Raw genomic sequence first — 26608 nt, 5'->3', positions numbered from 1 at the left:
TGGCATATCGAATACATCAGGGATAGCTTGCCAGGCTTTGCCGTGCGGGTGAGATACTCCCGGTAGCTTCCTGGCCTCTCTGAGAGGGGCGGAGGAATCGAACCTGGGTCAGCCAGGCCTGTAGCTTGCAAGGCAAATGCCCTACCACTGTGCTATCACTCCAAACACAGTCCATAACACTTGATAATAAATAATTTTTATTTACTTTTCAGGACTTTACAGGAATTCGAAATCTAGAAGTACATAATCTTATTCTGTGAAATTTATCCAATAATTCTCTTCATGCTTTCTTGTCTTCTATGTTTCTCTTGTCATTATATAAATTTATTTTTAGTTGAGAGTTGAAATTTCAGATTTCTATCCTGCTTTTTCTGTTTTTAATTTCTTTATATCTATATATGCATATTATTTCTTTTAAAATACAACCTCAACCATATATTTCTACTTTTGCATTAATTAAAAAAAACTTATGTTATTATATATTAATACCCTAACTATTCTTGTGTTAACTCCAGAACATGATTGTCTGTGTGTAGTACCCAGATCTGTTGTGTGATTTGGTCAAGTTACTGAAACTCTTTGCATCTGTTTCCTCATCTATAATATAAGAATGGGAAAAGAGTTATCATGAAATGTCTATTATTTAAGTAGCTTAATATTTACAGTGTACTTCATACCTGTCTTGTGAGTTAGTGAATCATATTTAACTAATATGTAAATACAATGAACAAATGTCTCATGTGCTTATCTTATATATAGTAGCACTGTAGCACTGTCCTCCCATTGTTCATTGATTTGCTCAAGCAGGCACCAGTAACGTCTCACAACAACTTGTGAGATTTGTCGTTACTGTTTTTGGCATATTGAATATGTCACGGGTTGGAACAATAGCACAGCGGGTAGGGCGTTTGCCTTGCACGCAGCTGACCTGGCCGGCCCTGATTCAATTCCTCTGCCCCTCTCGGAGAGCCCCTCAAACTACCGAGAGTATCTTGCCAGCACGGCAAAGCCTGGCAAGCTACCCGTGATGTATTGGATATGCCAAACACAGTAACAAGTGTCACAATGGAGACGTTACTGGGCCTGCTTGAGCAAATCGATGAACAAAGGGAGGATAGTGACAGTGAATATGTCACAGGTAGCTTGCCAGACTATGCTGTGCAAGCGAGTTACTCTCGGTAGCTAGCCAGGCTCTCCAAGAGGGGTGGAGGAACTGAACCTGGGTTGGCCACATGCAAGGCAAACGCCCTACATGTATATAGTATCTCCCATTATTTCTCTGGAATGTCATTACATTCCTCATGGTTTTCTTCTGTGTGTTTTCATATATGCTTTTCACATTAGAAGCATTTCTCAAAGTTATCCAGTGATTCTTGTAATATGAAGACTATATAAAACCTACTGGAAATTGTATGTCTGTGTCTGTTTTCTATTTATGCTCTAAACATGTTACCACAAATATAAAGCTGAACATAATAAAAATTATTACCTATAATTTGTAATTTGAAGTATAATATGGATCTCATGGGGAAAAAATTATGGTATTGACAGAGCTGGCTTTCCTATCTTTTTTAGTTTCCAGAAAATTCTGTGGATCATGGTCTTTCTCCAACTTCAAAGTCATTTGTAGAAGACTTAGTGCTTTATATTTATAAAGAAGAAGACTATGTAGCAATATGTAGAAGACTTAGTGCTTCACATTATATCACTTAAACTCTTCTCATAGTTCTACTTCCTTATTTTGTCTCTGTCTTCTCTTCATTATCCTTGTGATGAGAGTGGGCCCATGTGGATAATCCAGAATAAATGTTATTTATTTATGTATTTTTAGATATTATTTTAAAATTTTTCCTTTTTTAATTGAGTCACTATGAGATAGAGCCTTACAAAGCTGTTCATGATTAGGCTTCAGTTGTATGGTATTCCAACCCGTCCCTCCACCAGGGTACAATTTCCAGCACCAGTGCCCCCAGGTTCCCTCTCATCATCCCCCATCCGCTGTCTGTCTCTATGGCAGGTGCTTTTCTTCTCTGTCTGTCTGTCTCTCCTATTGGGTATTGTGTTTGCAATATTGTTACTGAAAGGTTATCAAGAATATCCTTTGACCTATTTTTAACACGCAGTTCTTGTCCAGTGTGATCATTTCCAGCTATTATATTGGTCTCTTCTCTGTCTTACCTACTCTCCACTCCACACACACTTGTGGTTGATTTCAACCTCTGACCAGTCCTCCCAGCCCCTATTCTCCCTGGCCATGGATATTAGTCTTCTACTGTAAATAATTTTTATATATCCCAAATGAATGCACTAATTCTATATCTGTCCCTCTCCTTCTGACTCATTTTATTCAGCATGATATTCTCCATGTCCATCCATTTATAGGCAAGTTTCATGACTTTATTTTTCCTAACAGCTGCATAATGTTCCACTGTGTAGATATGCCATAGTTTCTTTATGCAGTCATCTGTTCATGGGCATTCAAGTTGTTTCCAGATTCTGGCTATTGTGAATAGTGCTGCAATGAACATAGGAGTGCAAATGGTGTTTATACTGTATGTTTTTGGGACACCAGGTATATTCCCAGAAGTAGTATTACTGGGTCAAATGGGAGCTTAATAAATTTTATTTTAAAGTCAGTTGTTTAGCAATTTCAATAAGATAACATATTCAGATACTACACTTGATCTTAGCCAAAAGGCCGAGAAGCGAGGGCTGGAGCAATAGCACAGCGGGTAGGGCGTTCGCCTTACAAGCGGCCAACATGGCCGACCCGAGTTTGATTCCTCCGCCCCTCTCGGAGAGCCCGGCAAGCTACCGAGAGTATTCGATATGCCAGACACAGTAACAACAAAGTCTCCAATGGAGACGTTACTGGGCCCGCTCGAGCAAATCGACGATCAACGGGAGGGCCTTTACCTTTACCTACCTAACATATTCAGAGGTGTTGGAATTGGGACATGAATATTCTTTTAGGCCCGCTATTCTGTCATCTATCATTTTTTAAGTACTTCGATGTTTGCGGGAATAACAAGATATGACATTATCATATTGTACTTTTCCTACTTCTTCCCTATAATTACGTATTGTATCATTTCATCTTTAGAACAGTGGCAGTTATATATGTACATATTATTACTCTTGTTTGAATAATGAAGAAATATAGAGAGGTCAATCAAGTAACCCATATTCATGCAACTGGAAAGGGGCTGAGATGAAGAAAGGAACTAAAATCTGTTTCATATGGCTGTGCTCTCAGTCACCAGATTTCTCTCCCTAAAAAAAAAACCAACTTATTTTCCAAAGACAAATTTTATTCTGATTCATTGACTGGAGCGATAGCACAGTGGCTAGGGCACTTGCCTTGCATGCAACTGACCCAGGTTTGGTTACTCCGTCTCTCTTGGAGACCCCGGCAAGCTATCGAGAGTATCCCGCCCGCATGGCAGAGCCTGACAAGCTCCCCATGGTGTATTCTAATAAGTAAGTAAAGGCCCTCCCATTGATCATCGATTTGCTCGAGCGGGCCCAGTAACGTCTCCATTGGAGACTTTGTTGTTACTGTGTCTGGCATATCGAATACTCTCGGTAGCTTGCCGGACTCTCCTGTCAAAAACAGTAACAACAAGTCTCACTTTGTGTTCCTGGAGCAGCAGATACCATTGGGCTACACTAGCACACAACAGGGACGAATGGAGATGTTCCTGTTGCCCACTCGAGCAAATCGATGAACAGCAGGACAACAGTGCAGTGCTACGATGCTACATTGGCATGTAGATATAGAACCTATGCTTACTACTAAGTAGTATATAGAGCTATTTTCCAGTATGTAATTGAGTTTGGGATGTTGGAATATGAATAGTATGATTGTTAAGGACATAATAAGTGCCTAACAATTATTTCTTGGCTGATAGGACAATGATCAGTACAGTAATGTTCTCTTATTGCATTTGAGTAAATAAAAATGTATGTGCTTGTTGGAGTTAAGTAATTTTATAGCAATCAAATAAGTGTATTTTATAAAGTAATTTTAATAACTGAGATTTAATAACTTCATTTCAGCATGAAAGCACTTACATTTTTGTTCATGTATTTTATTCAAAGTTAGTGGTTAGTTTAAGGATTTACATGGATAAAGTTTCCTCCACATCTTAGTGATGTGTGAGTTCTAGCAAAACATTTATATATATTTTTGTATGAACAAAGATGAAGTGTATGATTTAACAATATGGGCCAGACTTGATTGAGCCCACTATAACAGGAACCTGTTGGGATATTAACCTCTCACCCCAACCAGTATTTATAATAAAAATAAGCCTTCACCATAAAGCCTCTCCAACAGGCCTTGTAACTATAATGGCACTAGCAGGTGCTGCCACAATAAAGAAGCCAGCCTCCCCATGAACAAATATCAAATTAAAAAAAATCAATCAATCTGTAGTCTCTGCTCTGGACACAGCATCATTTCTTCCAATAACAGCGAATAGGGTTTTCAGTGCATCACTAACAGGTTAAAGACCTTTAGATTATTGTTTGGTTGTTGGTGCCTTTTTTTTTTAAGGATAACAGGTAATTGGCTCTCTTCCTCTCACAATTACCACTTTGGAGTTGGCTTGTAAATGTTGATGGGACTCATGGCCCTAGGGCAAGTCCTCTGGCCCTAAAAGCTGGCAGGAAATGACAGGGTTTTACAGGGTGGGCTGGAGGCTCAACCCAGAAAGATCTCTATTCATCAGAACATACTGTCTTCCAGACTCCTGTTGTGGGACTCTGTCAGCCTCAAAAAGGATTTTGCTTTCTTCTCTTACCACCTTCTTTGTCCCTGTCTCTTTTTTCTCCATAGTTACTATCCTTCCTCTGCTTGCGCTGAACTCCTCATTCTCCTGACCCTACTCTGATGATCCTGATTCTATTTCTGACATTTCTTAGAGAATAACCCTTCTGAGTTATTCTCCAGCTTGGGACTGCAATGCCAGGCAATCTGTTTGGCTCCATGGGACCTGTCCCTGAAACTTTGGAGACCAGTGTGGAATTTTCTACTTTATTGGGAGTGATAATATATAGATTAATTTTTTTTCAATCTGCGTCAGTTCACCCTCCCAGTGTATGGGGCTACTGATCTTTTGTTCTTAGGGTTCTCAAGCTCTCACAGAAGAATTTGTCTGTGATTTTTAATTTTAATTGGGGTTAAAAATTCAGTCCTTTGGGGACTAGGATTTCTGCTCTCTCAAGATTTATGTGCTGTGACTGAGAAAGATCTGAGTGCTTTCTAGACTTTCTAATAGAATTAGCTCCTGAGTGATGCCAAGACTGAAGGTTTACGCATGACACTTGGAATAGCAGCATTACAGTGCATCAGTCTGGGGGTTCTTTGGAAACATACTGTTTTTCCTTCTGGTCACCCATGGAAACTGCCTTTGGTCTCCAAGGAAATATATGCTTTTTCTTTCCTGGAATTTTTGGCTACTAGTCAGTGATAAAAAGGTGTGTATAGATTATTTAAGCAGTTCCTTAGTTATGATTGCTCTCATAATAATGTTTGTGCACCATCCAAGGGTCATGTGAAAGTTTCAAAATAACAAGAGAGGGGAGAGGACAAGAAAATCAAACAGCCACCAACAAAAGGACATAAGACATGTGTGTATTTCCTACCATGTACAACACTGCTCCTTGGATTAGGGAGGGATTTTTGGATAAGTCAGGTTGGAAGGAAAGAGGTGTATATAAAAATAGAACAAGAGATATATTTACCAATATTTTCTCTATCCTAAATGAAGGTCCCCTTTTTTTATTTCATATGTTTTCATTTTCATACTGATAGGAAGGGGCAGGAGAGTCTATAACATCCTTCTTCTGCTCTTCTTGACACACTTTAAAGCAATCAATCTTCTCTTTTTAAATCTTTGCCTGAGGCAAAAAAAATTCACCATAAAAAAAGACTACAGATCTTAAGTGCTGAGTTTGTTCAAACATCTTAGTTCCTAGCTCTGCTAAACTTCCTGTAAGACACCTGTAGCTAGAACTTTAAAAACTTATTTTTCAATTTGACATAAATTTCCTGAACAGTTTTCTAACAGCCATTTTTGTCTCTCAAGTGGATATATATAGTATTAGATGGAATACAGTAATTTACAAAGGAAAACAATGAATAGGAAAAGCTTTGCCCATAAAGCTGAGGACTAGAGTCCAGTTCACAGTATGTAAAGGGTGTACCTATTGTTTCTAATGCTTGGAGAAGGGGAATATAGGATTTTGAGAAGGCTGGAACTGAGGATCATGGGTGCTTTAATTCAAAAATCATGTAGTGTTTTAGTTTCAGCTTTTTTATCCATAAAATGGGAATGGCATGGGGTAATAGATTTGTATACTGCACCTGTTAGTTTTGAGAATCAAGTGAGATGATGTATATAAAAGATTTGATATGGGGCTGGAGTGATAGAACAGTGGGTAGGGTTTTTGCCTTCCACGTGGCTGACCCGGGTTCAATTCCCAGAATTCCTTATGGTCCCCTGAGCACTGCCAGGAGTAATTCCTGAGTGCTGAGCCAGGAGTAACCCCTGTGCATTGCTGAGTGTGACCCAAAAAGAAAAAAAAAAGAGTTGATACAGAAAACAGTCTAGAAAGCTATGATAAATTATATTAAAATAGCACTCAAAATCAGGGTGCCCCTAAATTATATAATGTGACCTTGTACTCCTTTTATTAGTTGCATAAAATAGTTCAAAATCCTACAAATTTTGGGTAGACATAAACTCATCCCCTTCACAAACTTCAAGCCGACAGCTATGGAGAATCTTAAAGACTCACATTTTATCTAGATACTAACTTTTTCAATTCTTTTCACCAATTGAATACCTAACTTCCTCAAATTTTGGCTTCTCTGCTTGATATTTTATCTCACACGATCACTTTTTCTTTGATTTTTCAAGGCAACAACTTCCACAGGGCAGTTATGTAATTAGTTGCTCTCGTTATGGTAGCAATTGCAACACTTCATTGTTTTTTAAAAGACCTTTATTTTTTTGAGGCAATTTTAGCTAAGCAGACACATTCAATTAAGTATTAGGTGTTTTTCCAGGTCTAAAAAAATCCCTTGGAATTTTGGTCACACAGAATTTATCACTAGGCGTTTCTTTTTTTTGAAATCTTGGATCTTCAGTCCTATGATTACGCATTTCTCTTCTTCAGATCCTATTGTCAATCTGTCTTTTCTTGCTTTTTAGGCCTTTGTAATCCCCATTATGGTTAAGCCTAGCAGAGAATTCTGTTTCCTCCTAAATTGTGCCCCCCCCCCCCCCCCCGCTCATCCCTCCAATTCATTGTTGAAGTCCTAACTCCAGTACCTTAGAATGTGACCATATCTGAAGAGACAGGGACTCTAAAGGGCTAATTAAGAAGAAATGAAATTATTATAATAGACTTCAAAAGTTTTGGATTATTATGATTTATGTGTCATCCTTATAAAAATATTAAGGCACATATATACCCAGAGAGGACCATATAAGTACAGAAAAAAAGCTTGGCATCTACCTACTAAGAAGAGAGACCTCAGAAGAAACCACTTCTATTCTATCTTGATATTGAACTGTCTGCTTCCAGAAATAAGTCACCCACTCTGTTGTTATTTTTTTTGAAAACTAACAACAACAAATTGAAATATAATGTGAGCCAAATATGTACTCAATAATGTTCTAGCATCCACTTAAAATTTAAAAACAAAAAACAGAGGGACCAGAAGGATAGTTCAGGGGTTAAGGCACCTTTCTCATGCATGGCTGACCAGTTATGTGCACCAGTTCAATTCTTGTCATCCCATACAGTACCCTGAGCACTGCTAAGAGTGATCCCTAAGTAGAGCTAGGAGAAAGACCCAAATATCACCAGGTATGGCCAATCTCTCCCCTGAAAGAAAGAAACAAGTGAAATTAAATAATTATACTATCTTCAGTGACAGAATCTCCTGTCCCCATGCGAGGCTGTCTTCACAGGGGCCCCTAGGAGAGGGGCGGGTTGAGTTTCCCTCCCTGCCCAAAGCAGAACCCTAGCAGCTGAAAACCTCTAGAACCCAACCACAGCCATGCTCAAGGTTATTCTCCACACACACTCAGACGAGCCTCACACACGAAGAAACAGGCGGAGGAATCCAGGTATGCGGGGCCTGTGGCTGAGATCTCCAAACCTGCTCAGATAAGGACTGAGCCTTCTTCACCCAGATCCTCCATTTTCCGGTAGCTTGGCAGTTACACCCACAAACTGCCCCCAGCACCATGTAATCTCATCAATGGCCAAGATTCAGAGACTAATAAAACAAAGCTCCCTGAAGAGACCAATGTATTCTCTGTCCCTCTCGGAGAGTCCAGCAAGCTACTAAGAGTATCCCGCCCACATGGCAGAGCCTGGCAAGCTGCCCTTGGCGTACTCGATATGCCTAAAACAGTAAGAATAATGGGCCTTATTACCCTGACCCTGAAAGAGCCTCCAATACAGCAGTGTTGGGAAGGACAAGTAAGGAGAGGCTGATAAAATCTCAGGGCTGGGATGAATGAAGACGTTACTGGTACCCGCTTGAGCATATAGATGAACAATGGGATGACTGTGATACAGTGATACAGTTAGTTTCAGTTACTCAGTGCATCCATATCAATATATAATCCATATAAAAATAATGGACTGGACAAGGGGAAGCCAGCCTCACATACTAGAAGAAAAGGAAGCTGAGAAAGAGAAGGGACTACCAAGTAAACAATGCTTGAAGGGCTGGCTTGGGATGGGAGATGTGAGCTGAAAGTAGACTATGGACCAAACATGATGGCCACTTATTAACTGTATTGCAAACCATCACCCAAAAGGAGACAGAGAGTAAAAGGAATGTGCCTACTACAGAGGCAAGGGGAGGCATTTGTGGGGGAGGGGGATACTGGGAACGTCAGTGGTGGAGAATGGACACTGGTAGAGGGATAGGAATTTGATTATTGTATGATTAAAATGTGATCACAAAGGTCTGTAAGTTGGAAAATAAAATAAAACTGGAAAAAAATAATGAACTATTTTAAAATTATCTTTTTTTATACTAGTCTTCGATATTGAAGCATATTGCACCCCTAGAGCACATGTTAGTCTGGTCCAGTAACATTTGAAATGCCCCAGAACCATATTGCCTACATACTTTAGCAGCACAAAGTCTTGCTGTAAAATTTAAAATTGACATCTCTTTCTAAGTTTGGATCAACTCAAATCTTAGGCAGAGTGGAAAGGAGTGATATACAAATTTGCCTTTTCCTCATTGTGAGCTCTGCCAATGTCCCTTCCTGAGCTATACCAATGTCCCTTCTAAAAACCTTAGAAGTCAGAGTCTTTGTTTCGAAACAAAATTTCTCTTACCAATCATCAAAGTGTTCATTAATAGGAATAAGATGTACTCATTTCCTTTACAAAATTAAACCCTAATTCAGGCTTTCCCAGCCTAACCCTAAGGTTTTTCTACTAGCCAACCATGCAACTGACTGGGCATAATCTTTTTCCTCTGATTCTCTCATTATTCAAGATTTATTTCATGGCCTTATGTCTCAAAAGTTCCCAACCATTCCAGGCTTTATCTTATCTAAATATACATAGCATATGGAGACTGGGCCATATTCCCTGACATTTAAAGTATGTTTGCATCTTGCATCATTTAAGGTTGCTTAACATATACTTAGCTTTTCTATTTCTTTCCTCCACCACCAGATTATAGAACACATGGTGATTTCAAGAGAAGTGCATAGGTCTGGGCTTGTGTTCTGCCTCTGCTCTATAAAGGCTATGTGCCTTTGCATGGTGTGCTGATTCTCTCTCTGCTGCCATAAACTATTTATGAAACTATCTTATGGTATCTTCCTGAGGATTAAATCCTAGAAGTTATCCAAAGCATATCAAGGGATGGGACATGTATGTTGATTCTCCGTAAAAGCAGATATTACTCCTTATAATTGTCTCATGTATTGTTCTGACTTTGAAATCTAGTTGAACTTTAGTTGAAAAGCTAAAGCACAAGATGCAGTTCTCAGACATGTATATTCAGTTGTGAAGTGGAAATGATTTATTTTAACTTCTGGGAAATAAGAAGTTAGCATGTACATCTTTTTTTATTTCACTTGCAAAATATATCGCAGAATGGATAATAAGCATTTGGGAAACACTTCTGTAACAATGTGTACAACATGGATTGAAAACCATTGAGAACTTCTGTGGTTTTGGTGCTTGGTGACTAACATAAATTAGTTTTCAGAGTCTCTTGGTTCTTTCCTCCGAAGGTTTACTTCAGAGGTTCCTTACTTTGACTGAGTGTCAATATGCTGGATTTTAAGTGGTGTTTTGACAGCTTGAGATCAGATTTGCTTTCCTGTAAGTTTCACTGGAATATCATTCTAGGTTGTTTTAGTGTTTTGTCTGTATTGCCAATGGGCACTCAAAACACTGAAAATTACATGGAAGGGCTATGGAACACAGGAAATTTTAGAACAGGAAATCTCGGTAAGTCTAGTTGAGTCTGCAATTGTGCCACCCCATAATTACTTTCCTTTGTAATGCTTATCTCTTTAAAATATATAGTATTTGTATAAATACACATATGCATATATGCAGTACACATATATTAGCAATCTGAACCTGCATAATAGTTTGCACTGTAAATTTACCCCTGTCTTTGTAAAGAAATCCCACTAAAACTTATTTAATATCATGTTCTTTCTGGGCTTAAGTAGATGTCCCTTGTTGTTTTTTTTTTCTCTTTCTTTCTCTTTGGGATTTAGTCCTTGCAAATCTCTATGCTGCTACCTTGGAATTGAGTACATTCTTAGTGAATTCCCTTTACATTTTCTTTTTTTATACAGTGGAAAGTAGAGCAACTGTTTCCAACCTTTGTAAATAATTAAGGTCCTTGAGTCCTTGTATCATTCTGCTTGCCCTCTGTTGTACCTTCTTGATTTCAATAATATTCTTTTCATATTAATGTGATCCGTCTTGTAGGACTGCTCTCGCTGCATTCCAAATGGAGACTCTGCTCTGCTCCCCTCCATTATAATGCAATAATTGTTGTTGACCTGTATGCTGTGGCTGTGTAGCCAGGATTCCATTTCTTATTTTTCAACTGCTAGAATTTTCTTCTCCTCCTATTTCTTATTATTCAATCTTCATTTTCCAACTCCAGGTGATCTCTAGTTTCATTCTGTCTGTGCTTGATTGCAACTAGTCATCAGCAAAAGACCAGTGTTTAAAATTAAGCATGCCTTAAAGATATAAATAGGCTCAAGAAATGTTTGCAGACATTTGAACATAAAGACCCCCAAAAAGCTCATAGAAGAAATAGGAGTTGAATTTCTGAGCTTTACTGGGTGAAAAGGAAGCAACAGCTGTGCTCAAAGATCATGATGAGTTGATGCCATTACTAGAAATGAACTCTATTCCCAATGGCTTTATAGTATGAGCAGTTGTGTATTTCCTGTGCCTTGTACTAACACACCTTGAATCTTCCAATTGATTCTTCAATTTCCACTAACCCAGTTTCTGGTGTACTTCTTGGATAACCAGAACATTCTTCTTTCTCCACTCCAACACATTATCTCTAACCACTCCAAATTATTCTGCACAAAGCTGCCAAAATAATTTCTCATGCCTGGCACTGGAAGCATGGTATTCAGTGACTTAATTCTCCTGTGACTCTTTATGGTTCTAATCAAATAAATCTTCTACTGTTCCTGTTGAAGGCCTCCAGCAACTTGAACTAGATCTGCCCATATGAAGTGCTCTTATGCCACATCTTCATTTACTCACCTAATTCAGCTGGACTTGACTTCCAATAACTTGTATCCCTTTTCCCTTTCCTAGAAATCTCACCTTTATGTCTTTAACATCCTTCCTAAATCTTCAAATCTTGTGTTTACATTTCTTTAATTCACTAATTAAATTCAATTTCTTCTATAAAATATAATTTGATCCAGGTAGGAACCATTAAACCAATTATATGCTTATCTCATATACTTCTTACTTTCCACAAAATGAAGGAAGAGTGTGAATGTGTCTAAAACATGCCTCCAAGTTGGAAATATTTATATTCATTCTAGATATCTATATTGATTCAGAAGTACCAAAGCAATTGCTGCTTATGGCAGTTATATCAATGATAGCCTGTCAATCTGATTTTGAAATATCAGATTAAATCTGATGATTTATAATAATGTTTGATTTTTTAAAATAATCATTTGCAACATTTCTACAAATATCTGAATAAGAACATTTTAACTTTTAATTTTTTTATTCCTCTGCATGGCTAATTTCTTTCACACACCTACATAAGAGTCTGGTCATTTTGGGCCAGAGTGATAGTACAGCAGGTAGGACATTTGCCTTGCAGACAGCTGATCGGGTTCAATACCCAGCATCCTATAAGGTCCCCGGAGCACCACCAGGAGTAATTCCTAGTAACGCAGAGCCAGGAGTAACACCCCAGCATTGCTGGGTGTGACCCAAAAAGCAAACACATATTCTGGTCATTTAGTTAAGTTCTTATTCCTTTCTTGAGGAACGTTTTAGTTTTTATATCCAACAAATCCTAGGGATTGTGTGTGTGTGTGTGTGTGTGTGTGTGTGTGTGTGTGTGTACTGAGAAGTGGTTGGAAGTAACAAAATAAATAAGACAATTTTGGGGTGGGGGTCTTTGTTATTCATTTTTATTTCTTTACTTAATTTATGTTTTGTTGAGGTAGAATTGATGTACTAGTGTGTAAATGTTTATATGTTTTGGGATAACCATGCCAAGCATGTCACTCAAGTATCAATATTCCTCCACCATGGTTCAGTGGAGACTTTTAGCCCATTCCCTGGCTCCATCCCTGTATAACCTCAGTTCTGTGGGAGGGGGGGTCTAAGGGTTCATTTTTATTGGACATACGTTGCTTCCCTTGCTCCAGATCTTTATTTACCATATATGAGTGAAATCATCAGTATTTGGCAAAGCACTTTTAAGGACACATATTTGAGGGCTCCCATCAGGCTATCCTTAAACCCCACGCATATTTAAACCCTGCTCAGGTTGTCCTTTCATGAACCTTCTTGTTTTTGGGATTTTTCTAGTCTCATGGATGATGATGCTGGAGCGATAGCACAGCAATAGGGCATTTGCCTTGCAAGCTGCCGGCCTGGCCGAACCGAGTTCGATTCCTCCGCCCCTCTCGGAGAGCCCCGCAAGCTACCCAGAGTATTTTGCCCACATGGCAAAGCCTGGCAAGCTACCCGTGAAGTATTCGATATGCCAAACACAGTAACAACAAGTCTCACACTGGAGACATTACTGGGCCTACTCGAGCAAATGGATGAACAACGGGGGGACAGTGCTCCAGTGCTCCAGTGATGAATAGATAATGTCCATTTCAAGAGCTGGTTTTGTAGCATCTCAAATATAGCTATTCTTCTAGTTCCCCACATTATGGCATCATTGCATTCATTGTTATCTGTGTCCAGCAATCATTATTGAAGAAAGACTGAAAAACATTTTGATGGAAGTTATACATTTATTCTCTCCTTTCACTGCCTCTTTGTTTTTTTGTTTGTTTGTTTTTGTTTTTTGTTTTTTTATTAGTGAAACAACATGACGTACAGTTGTAAACTTACATATTTTTGTGTTTGGGTTTCAGTTATACAATGATCAAGTACCCATCCCTCCACCAGTGCCCATTCTCCGCCACCAATGAATCCAATAGCCCTCCCACTCCCCCATCCCCTCCACCCCGCCCACCTCTATGGCAGGGCATTCCCTTTTGCTCTCTCTTTCCTTTAGGGACACTCCTTCTCTTTGGAAACAAGAGAGAATATTCTCAACTTTGGGGACTTTAGTGAAATGATTTCACCCTCTACTAGTGAGAATGAAAGTCGTTCCACACTTTCCAAAGGGTATTTTGCCAGTACCTTTCAAGAGATTGCATTTCCCTATCCATAAACTTATTGCTGAACTGCTAGAAAAATAAAAATCACACAAGATAAATATGCTATGAGGTTTGGTGCATATAATTAGTTGCATTTTGTTTTAATTATTTTGACTTCATTTATCTCTTTCTGTTTCTCTTAGACATTGTTTTGTAAACTGGTTCCAGAAAGTTCAAGTTGCCATACAGGCATATTAGGAAAAGATAAGAGACTGGAATTATAGTATAGTAGGTATGTAATAGGGTCCTGCCTTGCACACTGCCAATGCTGGTTCTATTCCTGACACCTCATATGGGATTTGAGCCCTGCCAGGGGTAATATGAACTCTTAGACAGAAAGTAAGCCCTAAACACTAACAGGTTTGGCCCAAAAACCAAAAAAAAAAAAAAAAAAAAAAGGAAAAAAGAAAACGTGGTTAGGGATCACTCCTGGTTGAACTTGGGGAGACCATATTCAGTGGTTAAACCAGGGTCAGCACACACAAAGTAAAAACCTTAACTCTTATACTACCTCCTAGCCCTTATGACTTTTTCGAATCATTTTTTAAATGCATTTAGACATCCCAAATGTGTTCTGCCATCTAAACTCAAACTTGCCTTCTAGAATTATTCACTTTTTAACTAAATTATATGTCAGTGACCTCTGTATCAGTTCTGAACTCTCGTTGAAGCTACAGATAGATTCAGTTTCTATTATGAGCAGCTAAATACAATTCCTAACTGGCATAAGAAACTTGGAAGATGAATGTCTTTGGATTGTTGAAGCAATTATAAATATTCTGTTATTATTTTTAAATTTTCCAGGGTATGTTTTCATATCTTATATTTTAGATCAGTCACGGTCATGGTCCTCCTGTTGTTCATCAATTTGCTCGAGTGGGCCCAGTTAACGTCTCCATCATGAGACTAGTTGTTACTGTGTTTGGCATATCGAATACGTTATGGGTAGCTTGCCAGGCTCTGCCGTGCGGGCGAGATACTCTCAGTATCTTGCCAGACTCTCCGAGAGGGGCGGAGGAATCGAACTCGGGTCGGCCATGTTGGCCGCTTGTAAGGCAAACGCCCTACCCCTGTGCTATCAATAAACAATAATAAATATCAGGGGATTGGAGCAATAGCACAGCGGGTAGGGCATTTGCCTTGCCCGCAGCCAACCCGGGTTCAATTCCTAACATTCCATATGGTCCCCAGGAGTAATTCCTGAGTGCAGAGCTAGGAGTAACCCCTGTGCATTGACAGGTGTGACCCAAAAAGCTAATAATAATAATAATAAATATGAGTATAAAAATTTACACTTTGTATAACATATTAACAGACCTGATTTTACCAGCTCATTTCAAGAAGCTTGAATGAAAGTTCAGGATAAATTTTCCTTGGGAAATGAAACTTACAGAGTAAGGTGGGGTTCTACCTTTGGAATTGGCACTAACTATAACTCTTTATGGGTTTGACAGGCAAATAACATGATTTACCCACTTATCTTGCCCACAGATCTCCTAACATATTTGAACCTAGAGCTCCAGATTAGAAGATCTCAAAGTTTCCAGATAGCTCAATGTGATTTTCAAATGGAAAGTAATTGCTACTTCATATTAGAAAGTAGGTTTAAGAAAAATGAATCTACTCAAATACCTGATTAGTATATGGATTTTCTTGTTAAGTAGCATTCTTAAGCAATACATTTGTGCATGTGTGTTTTTTGAGAAGCATAATTAAGGGAACCATGGTGAGTTAAGATTCTAGATCCATTCAATGCAGTATACTAGTTGTCAACCCCATTTGTTTATTTTCATTTCAATTTGCATTAATGAAAATGAAGTAAATACTCAATTCCTAAATCACACCAGTCATATTTTTATGTTTTCAATTGTCACTTGTGACTGTGGCAATCATGTTGGACAATATTCACTTTAGAACATGTTGATCATTACACAAAGTTCTACTTGACTGTGCCACGCCATACCAGTGGTTCACCACTTTTTCTAACATCTTCAACACATCTGTGATATATTCACTGTCACTATCCTCCCGTTGTTCGATTTGCTCGAGCGGGCCCTGTAATGTCTCCATTGTGACAATTGTTACTGTGTTTGGCATATATTATTTCTATGATATATTATTTCTATGAAAAGGCATCTCACTTTATAATATGTTTTTCCATACTGGGCACTTCCTCTAAGCATGGGAGAGGACAGTGAAAGGGAGTCTTAGTGAGGGGTAATTGAGATCATTCCAAGAGGCCCTCAGATTACTCTCTTATGTACTCTCTTATGTACTCCCATGCTTCAATGTCCACTGAAAATAATTATAGCCATACATATGTGAACCTGTTCTCCACTTTGGCTCTACATTGGAATCACCAAGAGGAGTTTAAAAAATTGTTCTGGGTCTTACTCCCAGAAAATACACCTTAATTGGGTTTTGGGATTCTGAAAAATCTTCCTAGGAGACTCTAGTGAACATCCAAGATAGGGTAGAAATGGGAAAACTATTCTTTTAGGGACCAGTGTTCGGTAATTAACAAATTGTTCCTAAATTGTTCTCATTAGGAAATTATGAATTATGAGTCAGAGTTCATTTCCAGGAACATCTTCTAATAACTGTCTAATTTAAATTTTTTAAATATACATTGTTATAAAAGGTCATCAGCAAATAAGATTGATGATTATACAAATCATCAATTTGATTATACAGAAGAATTCAAGCAGGGGAATTCAAATTGAAAACCCTTCTAATAACTTCCTGTCTCTCTTAGGTAAAGTTGCAAAGCATACATGCTCCTTGGCCTCTGCTAACATCCCTACTGCCTGGTCATTTTACTATCTTTCAATTCCTTAAACTTGCCTCACACTATTTTACTCCAAGGACTATACATTTAGAGTTCTCTTTGCCCCACCACTATCCTCATTCCCCTTTGCCTGGTCTTCAAATCTTAGTTTTAGCTTCACTTTTTCTGGGAGAACTTAGCTGATTCTCCTGATCAAGATCAGATTATTGTGGCAGAGAGGCTTAAGAATATTTATCAAAATTCCACTCGCCACCCCCTCCCTAACCTCTATTTTCTAATCCTCTTTCACTCAGCACTGCAGAACTTTTTCTGGACAATGAATAGAAAATAGAAAAGGTATGTGGTTATTGAACTATGATAGTCCTCTCCCTATGCCCCCAGGCTGATATTATAACATCAATGCTAGAATCTCTTTCAGTTTGAACCTCTCCAAGACCATGTGGAATGCAGTGTCCTATGCTGAATGTGGAGCTTAGGTGAGAAGGACAAGTTTCTGATGCAGTTCTTTCCTTCTCTTTAAACTGTCAGATTCTTATGGGCAAGAATGACATTTCTCTCATTCATTATTTAGTCCCAGTACTTAGTTCACTAATTGGCACATATTGGTTGAGCAACACATATATGATGAATGAGAGATAAAGATAGGAGCTAGTTATAGCTTCTCATTCTTTCAGTGTATACAGAGCACTCTATTTATAGAATATAGGCAAACCCCACTATTATGATAATTACAGAGAATATGAGGTTGAGACATTACTTATAAGGATAAATTCAAAGAGCTAAAGCTAGAAGGAGACTTAGACATCATCTAATTCAGGGTGTCTCTAAGTGAGGTCAAAGAACATTATGTTGACATAACCCAGTAATGTTTCTTAAAATTAGCTAGTTTGATGAATGGGCTTAGCTGAGGGAGACTCCACCATTCTGAAATGATACTTAGCACAACAGAAGAAAAGTAAAACCTAAGAATAAAGCAGAAACTCATTTTGTAGAATTGAGTGCAGTTCTTCTATGTCTGTCCCTCTCTTTCTGACTCATTTCACTTAACATGATGCTCTCCATGGGACTTGAATATTTTCAATGTTAGCAAGCACTTTAGGCAATTTTTTTTTACTTTTTGGGTCACACCTGGCGATGTACAGGGGTTACTCCTAGCTCTGCACTCAGGAATTACCCCTGGCGGTGTTCAGGGGACCATATGGGATGCTGGGAATTGAACCCAGGTTGGCCACGTGCAAGGCAAACACCCTACCTGCTGTGCTATTGCTCCACCCCACTTCAGGCAATTTTTAAAAGCATGGGAGTTTTGTTTCTGTTTTCAATCAAAGTAGCATTGCATTAGAACATCATATGTTTAAGGTGAAAAATCATTGAAAATTCACATATGTATATACAACATTAATTTCACCACTGAAAATTTAATTCTACTCTTTACTATTCAGTTTTGTCTTTCCTTTGTCTCTATACAGTTATGCCATCATTCTGGTTCCAGATTATTGAAATTATAATCTAAAATTCATTTTTATTTTATTTAGTTCATCTGTTTATTTTTATACCACATATGAGTGAAATCATACAATGTTTGTCTTTCTTGTCTGGCTTATTTTATTAAATATAATACCTCTTGGTCCATCCATTCTTTGGCAAGTGGCAGGACTTAATTTCTTTAAATAGTTAAATAGTTAAATAGTATTCCTTTGTTTTTATATACACCACAGCTTTATCCATTTATTAATCAGTGGGAAAAATTTTTTTATTCTTTAATATTGTAGCTAGACTTTTACAATAAACATGAGGCACATATATTTATTTAGAGTTTGCATAATTTCTCTTAAATATCTGGAAGAAGAATTAGATCATATAGAATTTCTTTGTTTTATTTTATTTTTCTAGCCACTCCCAGTGATGCTCAGGAATTACTTGTGGTTCTAAGCTCAGGAATCACTTCTGGTAGGGCTTAGGGAACCGTATTGAATGCCAGGGTTCCAACCTGAGTTGGCTACATCAAGTTCCTTACCCACTACACTATTGCTTTGGTCCCTATCTTTATTTTTTTGAGGAATTTACATACTACTTTTAGTAATGTTGGCACCAATTTACATTCTTAAACGTGGGAATTTTGTCTGCTCCTTTGTTTATGTGGCATATACCACTTAGATTTGCATATGCTGACTCATCTGGAATAAATCTCAGCAGGTCATGGTTTATGATCCTTCTGATAAGTTGTTGATTTGAGGATACTAAATTTTGTTGAGAATTTTTGTATCTATATGAATCAACGGTTTAAGTTTTCTCTGTGTGTGTGTGTGTGTGTGTGTGTGTGATGAATCTGTTTAGTTTTATAATCACAGTAATGGTAATGTTGACTCATAGAATGTGTTTTCCTCCTTTTCAATTTTAAGGAGGACTTTGAAATAGGTAAGTTAATTCTGTGACTATTTGACAGAACTCATTAGTGAACTAATCTGGTCCTAGCATTTTGTTTTTTGGGGGACATTTGGTTACTATTTTCATTTTTTCACTCATAATTCATCAGTTTAGGTTCTGTATTTCTTGCCAGTTAAGCCATGGAATATTTTATGTGTATAAAACTTTGTCCATTTCTTCTAGGTTGTACAATTTATTGCCATATTCATAAAACTCTCCTATGATCATTTGCATTTCTGTATTATCTCATGTGGCTCTTTTGGTTTTAATTTTATTTATTTATGTTCTCTCCTCTAAGTGAGTCTGGCTAACAGTTTAATTTGATCATCTTTTCACAAGTAAACTTTTGGTTTCATTGATATTTTAGATTGTATTTTTATGTCTATTTTATTCAACCTATAATTTTTATGAACCCTTCTGTCTACTGATTTTGCATTTTCTTTTTTAAAAAATATTTTAAGTGCAAGATTAATTTTTATTTATAATTCTTGTTTCCTGAGGAAGAATTGTATTGCTATAAATTTTTCTCTTTGTACTGCTTTTGCAGCAACCATATATATTGATAAGTCATGTCTTCATTTTTATCCATATCCATGTATTTTTATGGGTATCCTTATTGATCCAGTAGTTGTTCCTAAATGTGATATTTATTTGCCACACATTCTTATTTTCTTTTTTGGAATGCTTCTGGTGGTGCTCTGATTTTATTCCTTACTCTGTGCTCAAGGATCACTGCTGCTTGTGTTGAGAGGAGGACAGTAAGTGGTTGTGGGAATTGAACCTGGTACAGTCTTGTGCAAGGCAAGAACCTTAATCCTTGTACTATCTCTCTAGTCCATCATCTATACATGGTATTTTTTGTTGTCTTTCTTCTTTTATTTCTAGATTGTTGGGGGAGGCTGCCTGGTCCTACCCCAAAGTTCTAATCTTAAAGACCAATATTCTTTTGTGTGTCTCTGGATCATGACCAGTAAGAAGCTTAAATAGCAGCTGGAGGGAGTTCGTGGCCCTAACCTCCAAAGTTCCATAGGAAGGAGGAGCTGAGAAGAGAAGGACCAACCCAACCCCTATCCCTTGAGGCCTGGGGTTTGCCATCACTGAACCAATGTAATCCATTATTATTAACAACTTTATGAAAATAAATTTAAAAAAGAAATGACCCCTAATATTAAAAAAATACTATACCTGGAATTTTCGGTAGTGTTGTTTCTTTGCAAAACATAGCCATGATGAAGGGGAGTTGAGACCGTTGTTACAGTAGCAGTTGTGGGGGTGTGAGTGTGGCTCCAGGGCACGTCATGGATTCCTCCAGAGGGTGGCCTAGAAATTTCATCCTGGAGATGAGTGTACCCATGAATTTTCACAGCTTGTTGATCTAGAAGAGGTTCTTTTTGACAGATTATTTTTATCCATTAAGTATGGAGAACCATTAATTTAATTCAATAAATTGGGGGAGGCAGGAAGATGCAACCACATTGCTATCTTGTTGTTTGATGTTCTCTGATAATTAATAATGAGGTAACAACATGAAATATTTCTTGGGAACAATTTATACCATTGATTCACATGTAACTAAACTTCTAGGTTTTGTTACAGAGAGATCTTCCTACTTGGAGGGGAAAATTGGATAAAAATCCAATTGGTTAAAAACCTTCTGTATTCGGATTGGTTTTCAATACTGGTGCCACCACTTTTTATTTAGGTTAACAAATTAACCTAACACTAATTTATTGTTTAATTTCTCTGATGTGAGAATAATAAGAAAGTCCATTTCATAGGAGTGTTTTGCAAATGAGTTGATAATACTTATAGAACTCTTGATATCATAATAAGCACTCAATATTTATACACTACTATTTTTGTGAGTATTGTTCTGAGTCAAGTGTTCTCTTAAGCACTCACATTATCACTTTGAGGGGATTACAGTGGAAGAATCTTTTCATGAGAAATATAATAATAAAACTCTCATTGTGAATAAATGTATTTCACTGACCTTTATCAGTTTAACTTTCATGAGGCAGGCAGACTTTGTTTTACTAATCCAAATATGTAAAAATTGCCGATAAACACAGAATATATATTAGCAGATTGTTATTTACTTTTAAAATATAATTTCTTTTTAAGGAACATTTCCAAAAGATCAATTTGAATTAAAAAATTGCTGTGGTGCACTTAATATACAACTTAGTACACAACCAAGGGTGTGATTCAGTGGTAGAATGCATACACTACATGTGTGATCTGCTGCATTCAATCCCTGGTATCATAAATACATAAAATGCATATAATATAATAAATATATAGGTATTATTTTAAGAGTGGTAATATAACTATGACTGTAAATCAGCGAAGCACTTGTAAGATTGATTGCCAGGCACTTTTTTTGGCAGGTGTGCATCTAGAAAGGATATAAAGTTTCCAGTGAAGCTCAAATGTCATGTGTAGAAGGTACCAAACCTTAATGGTGTTCACTGGCTTGTGGTCCAGTGAGAAAAATCACTGTCCACTGTCCTCCCGTTGTTCATCGATTTGCTCGAGTGGGCCCAGTAACGTCTCCATTGAAGACTTTTGTTGTTACTGTGTTTGGCATATCGAATACATCATGGGTAGCTTGACAGGCTCTGCCGTGCAGGCGAAATACTCTTGGTAGCTTGCCGGGCTCTCCGAGAGGGGCGGAGGAATCGAACTCGGGTTGGCCATGTTGGCTGCGTGCAAGGCAAATGCCCTACCGCTGTGCTATCACTCCAGCCCTAGTGAGAAAAATAAGGATAACATAATCAGTTTGTACATAAATAAAATTTCATCAAATTCAAAGGTCATTCTTCATTTGCTATTATGTCCTTTTATTTAGGTACTTAAAATTCCCTATCTTGTGACTGGAGAGATAGAGCAGAGGGAAAGGTGCTTGCCTTGCATGTAACTGACCCGGGTTCATTCTCTGGGACTACATAGTATCTGCTCCACCTCAGGTTCACCAGAAATGAACTCTGAGTGCAGAGTCAGGAGTAAACTCTGAGCACTGCTGTCTGTGCCCCAGCTGCAAAACAAAATTACTGTCTTTCCTGAAATGCTGACTATAATATTGATATCCCTATTTGGGGAGGCCTTAATTGGGTAAAATAAGAAGTTTACACTTCAACATAAGACACTGACTTAATTGTTGTATCTTATTTTAAGAGTCTGGGAAACACTAAAGGTTAACCCTGATTTTTAAGAGATCGCAAGGATCATAGAAAACAAATAATCCTTAGCCAGCTACTATCAAAGATAGCATTTGAACTTTGGTATTCGGATGCTTTTTTGCTACTTAAGACACTATTTTTTTTCCATGATTGCTTTGTATTGTTCTATCCCCCTCAGCTCCCCTTTTCCTAGTTATCTCATTCTGATAACATTTATATCATTTATATTGTGTTCTAATGATAGAGATTTTTTCTAGCATATAATAACATTTCTTTTTATATTACTTAAACTTTTTTCAATTTTACAAACAAAAACTTGTTTATTTTGTACTTAATTGGGTTGTTAGGACTAAGTGATTATTTACTCGTTTGTTATAATAAAAAGAACTATTTAGAAAATTTGATTTTTTCCTTATAAATAACATGGATTTGGGCCCTTCTTTCCTCTTCTAAAATAATTTGTTATCCAGAGAATCCATGGAAGGAAGTAAGGGTAACTTATTAACCTTCCTTCCTTCCTTCCTTCCTTCCTTCCTTCCTTCCTTCCTTCCTTTCTTTTTTCTCATAAAAAGTTGGAGACTGAAGTGATAGCTGAATGAACTGACTATATATAAGTTTTGTATTCAAGGACCCTGGGTTTAATCCCTGGCATAGCACGAGCATCCAAGCACTGTTGGGAGTGATGTCCAAGCATTGAGCTAGGCTCAGAAGCAAACAAAATCTTGGAGTGAGTCTTGTAAAGAAGAAATCAAAGCAGGTGTGTGTGTGTGTGTGTGTGTGTGTGTGTGTGTGTGTGTGTGTGTGTTGGGGGGATATTCCTGTGATCATATTGTAAGAGGACAGGAAACCCCCTGATAGAAAACACCCTGATTATGATAGAAAAATAAGAATATTCACAGAACTTTCTTTGTTTGAGTCTCTGAAGTTCGATTACTCTGCCCACTGGGCAAGGTAGATCTTAGATGTGCTCACTGCAATATTTTCATGATCCAGATGGAGGTCAGCAGTCCAGCTCAAGTTTCATAAAATAGCCCATGGTCTTCCATGGTGCTGCCTTTTCAGTTTTTTTTTTTTAATTTATCCCTGGTTTTGATTTTCCTTTTTATTTCCTTTCATGATGAAAGAAAAAAATCTCTTTAAAAAGACTGTCTCCAATTGCTGGTAATAATTTGTTGATTCATAAAGCTATTTTTACTTTAGATGTTCATTATACATCCATCATGTATATGTGTCTGTTCCTTTGTATTTTGTGTCCTTCTGTTTACTTTATTACCAAGTTATATGTAAGAATATGTATGTATACACGAATTTTTTTCTGTAATTTATTTTTGTATCAATACCCATTCTATGCTTAATACATATAGCTCAATGTTTTAAGGGTATCGTGTATATGTGTATACATAAAACAGAAATAGAATCATACAAAATGTAACTATTCATTTATTCAAAATTCCATATGTTCCTTATAGGAAAAGCCTTGGTAAACATTCTTAAATAAACATTTATAGATAGATAAATAAAATATAAACTTAATTAACAAGCTTAAAAGAGGGAAATACCCTGTAGAAAATTATATATAATAAAACACTAAAGCAAAACAACGTTGTGTACACAGTTCGCTATTGCCTTCATATATTTATATATCCTATATGTTTTCTGGCCACTGTGACTAAGCTTATGGGCCGAGTATAATTTGAATCTGTTTAAATATAATAAACTTTTCTGCTCTACATGGTTAAAGAATGATGGTGCAGAATCTCCATCATCTCTTCAGTTTGAAAATATTCAAACTCCAAACATCTAATATCTGTCTAGTTTAGTGGCAATAAGTCTTATGGGAAGATTTCTTTTCTCTCTCTTTTTGTCTAATTGGAAAATGTTCTTCTTATTACCTTTAACAGGTTTTGAACACCTAGATACTATTTTGTTAGTCCCCTATACTCAAAGATTGCTCATCTAAATCCTACTTGCTATAGCAGTCTGGGAAGGGTCCAGAGATAACAAGCCCCTCCATAGAGAGTCCAGGGACAGAACCCTTAAAGAAGGTCTGGAAAAAGCGACAGGAAAATTAGAGCAACATTCACCTAGGAAAACCCACATCAAACAAGAGGAAGAAAATGCAGAACAAGACTCTAGCCCCTATTTTTCTTACCAGAGAGATAAAGACAAATGAGATAGGTTGATATTTGATGAATTGGTTTTATTCAAGGGAGTGATATCATTTTAATGTCCCCCCCTTCTTGAAAATGCACCCACCGTCTCTGAATTCCCATTAATGCAAAGATCAGATAAAGCTGATGAAAAGCATCTGCCATCTTGATAGTTGCCATGGCAGATGGCGCCAGGCTTTATGCTTTTATCAGTATTAGTATCAGAACACACTCTATGTTCCAAGCTGAGATAAAAATCATTGAAGCTGTACCTGGAAGAGGCAGTGCCATTCTGAGGCCCCACTGCTCCGCGTCTTGAACAGAACTGCCTACATAAAAGCCTGTGCAATGTATTTTTGTGGTTCATTAGTTCATTAGTGCTTGATGGTATTTTGAAAACTTGGAGCCAGGGAATATTTTCTAAAAAAAAAAAAAAAAACCATACACATACACACACAAAATAAAACTCCTCTAGCCCTTTGCTGCTTTTCCTTACCATTATTCCTTGAGTGATAGCACAGCTGGTCAGCTGGTAGGGTGTTTGCCTTGCACGCGGCTGACAGGGCTGACCCAAGTTCTATTCCTCCACCCCTCTCCGAGAGCCCGGGCAAGCTACGGAGAGTATCTCACCGCCTGGCAAAGCCTGGCAAGCTCCCTGTGACGTATTCGATATGCGAAACACAGTAACAACAAGTCTCACAATGGAGATGTTACTGGGCTCACTGGAGCAACTCGATGACCACTGGGAGGACAGTGCTACAGTGCTACTCCTGGAAAGGTACAAAGGAACTCGCCATCAGTCACTATTTGTGCTCACCTTTCTTTTCCTCTTTTGGAAGTCTTATGGGAAACTTCAGTGCCAATTTTGGGAATCCAAGAGCTATGTGAACAAAGGGGCTTCAAAGTACATTGAGCTGAGTGTTCAATAGGACTCTGGACAGTACTTGCCACTTCCTTTAACAATGAGGTGCCCACCTCTACATCACAGTCTCCATTACTCAGTGCCAAAGGGTAGAAACTCTGTACCGTCTCCAACTCTTGGCCCCAATCCATGCATACAGTCTCCTCTGTGACATCCAGTGGGTGTTGTTTAATCCCAATATCCCGAAGATGTGACTTCAGAAAATGGAAGGGTTTCCACCAGCTTGTTATCATAAAGATTCTCCCCCACCCCTTCTTATTCCTTCTCTTTAGTTGTGTGAGCAGTTATTTTTGGTAACATCATTGCCTGACAAATAGAGGGGTTGTGAGATCTTAAGTTATTATGCAAGATTTAGCTACATAGACGGGTACACCAATATTTGGCTGGTGCAATTGGGGGTGGTGGTGAAGAGTCACAAAGAGGAGGAGGGCAAGAGAGTTATTTTAGATTAAAGTGTACATACATATCTATATGACATTAATAATAAGGGTGGAGAGCCATTTGAGTTGGTTGCACTGACTTTTCAGGCACTTCCAAGAAAGCTTTAAAAGAATGGGGGGAAAAAATGAAAAAAAAAAACTCATTTCCTTATTTTTCCTGTGGGTTAGAGAACTGGAGCCAGATCCCAGGGTCAATTTCTGGCTCCACCCTACTGTGTGATTTAACTTCCCTACTATATGAATAGTCTCTTTATTTTGGTTTTGTTTTAGTCTGTTTGTGAAAAATGGATTCTACTCACATCCATCTCTTAGATTGAACGCATGAGGAGTAGTAAGATCATGCGTATAAGGCCTGGTGATATAAAATGCTCAGTAATTATCAGTGATTGCAATATTATTTCCATTTGTGCCTATTAGTCCTGAAGTTGTTTTAAAGGGGATAGGTATCGTTAAAACTTACCTCCCCAGTGAGTGGCATTTACCTGGGCAAGGCACCTGGTTTGCTTTACAGAATTTTTAATGCTCAGTAGCTAGTTTTAAACCCTTTCAAGTCAGCTCCCAGGCTTGCTTTCTGAGATTCTTCTACTATCTGATAAATATTGTACAATCTGGTTCATACTTTTAGCCCTGAGTTGGATGAATGAAGGTCAATCATTAATTCACATCTATAGATTCCTTCCCCCAATTAAAAGCATATCTATAGATAGCTTCCTGCTTTTAAGTTCACACAGGAATATTTTTGTA

The 26608-nt window shown here is 37.7% G+C and overlaps 1 pseudogene; it reads right to left on the bottom strand.

Annotated features, from left to right (window-relative positions):
• Window positions 1-2559: 2559 nt before the first annotated feature.
• LOC130038005 (uncharacterized) lies at window positions 2560-2710 on the bottom strand (annotated as a pseudogene).
• Window positions 2711-26608: the final 23898 nt, after the last annotated feature.

This window comes from Sorex fumeus, unplaced genomic scaffold, assembly GCF_029834395.1.
Source record: "Sorex fumeus unplaced genomic scaffold, SorFum_2.1 ptg000072l, whole genome shotgun sequence".
Classification (NCBI taxonomy): Eukaryota; Metazoa; Chordata; class Mammalia; order Eulipotyphla; family Soricidae; genus Sorex; species Sorex fumeus.
Note: the sequence above shows the minus strand (reverse complement) of the source record. Positions and strands in the feature narration are given on the sequence as shown.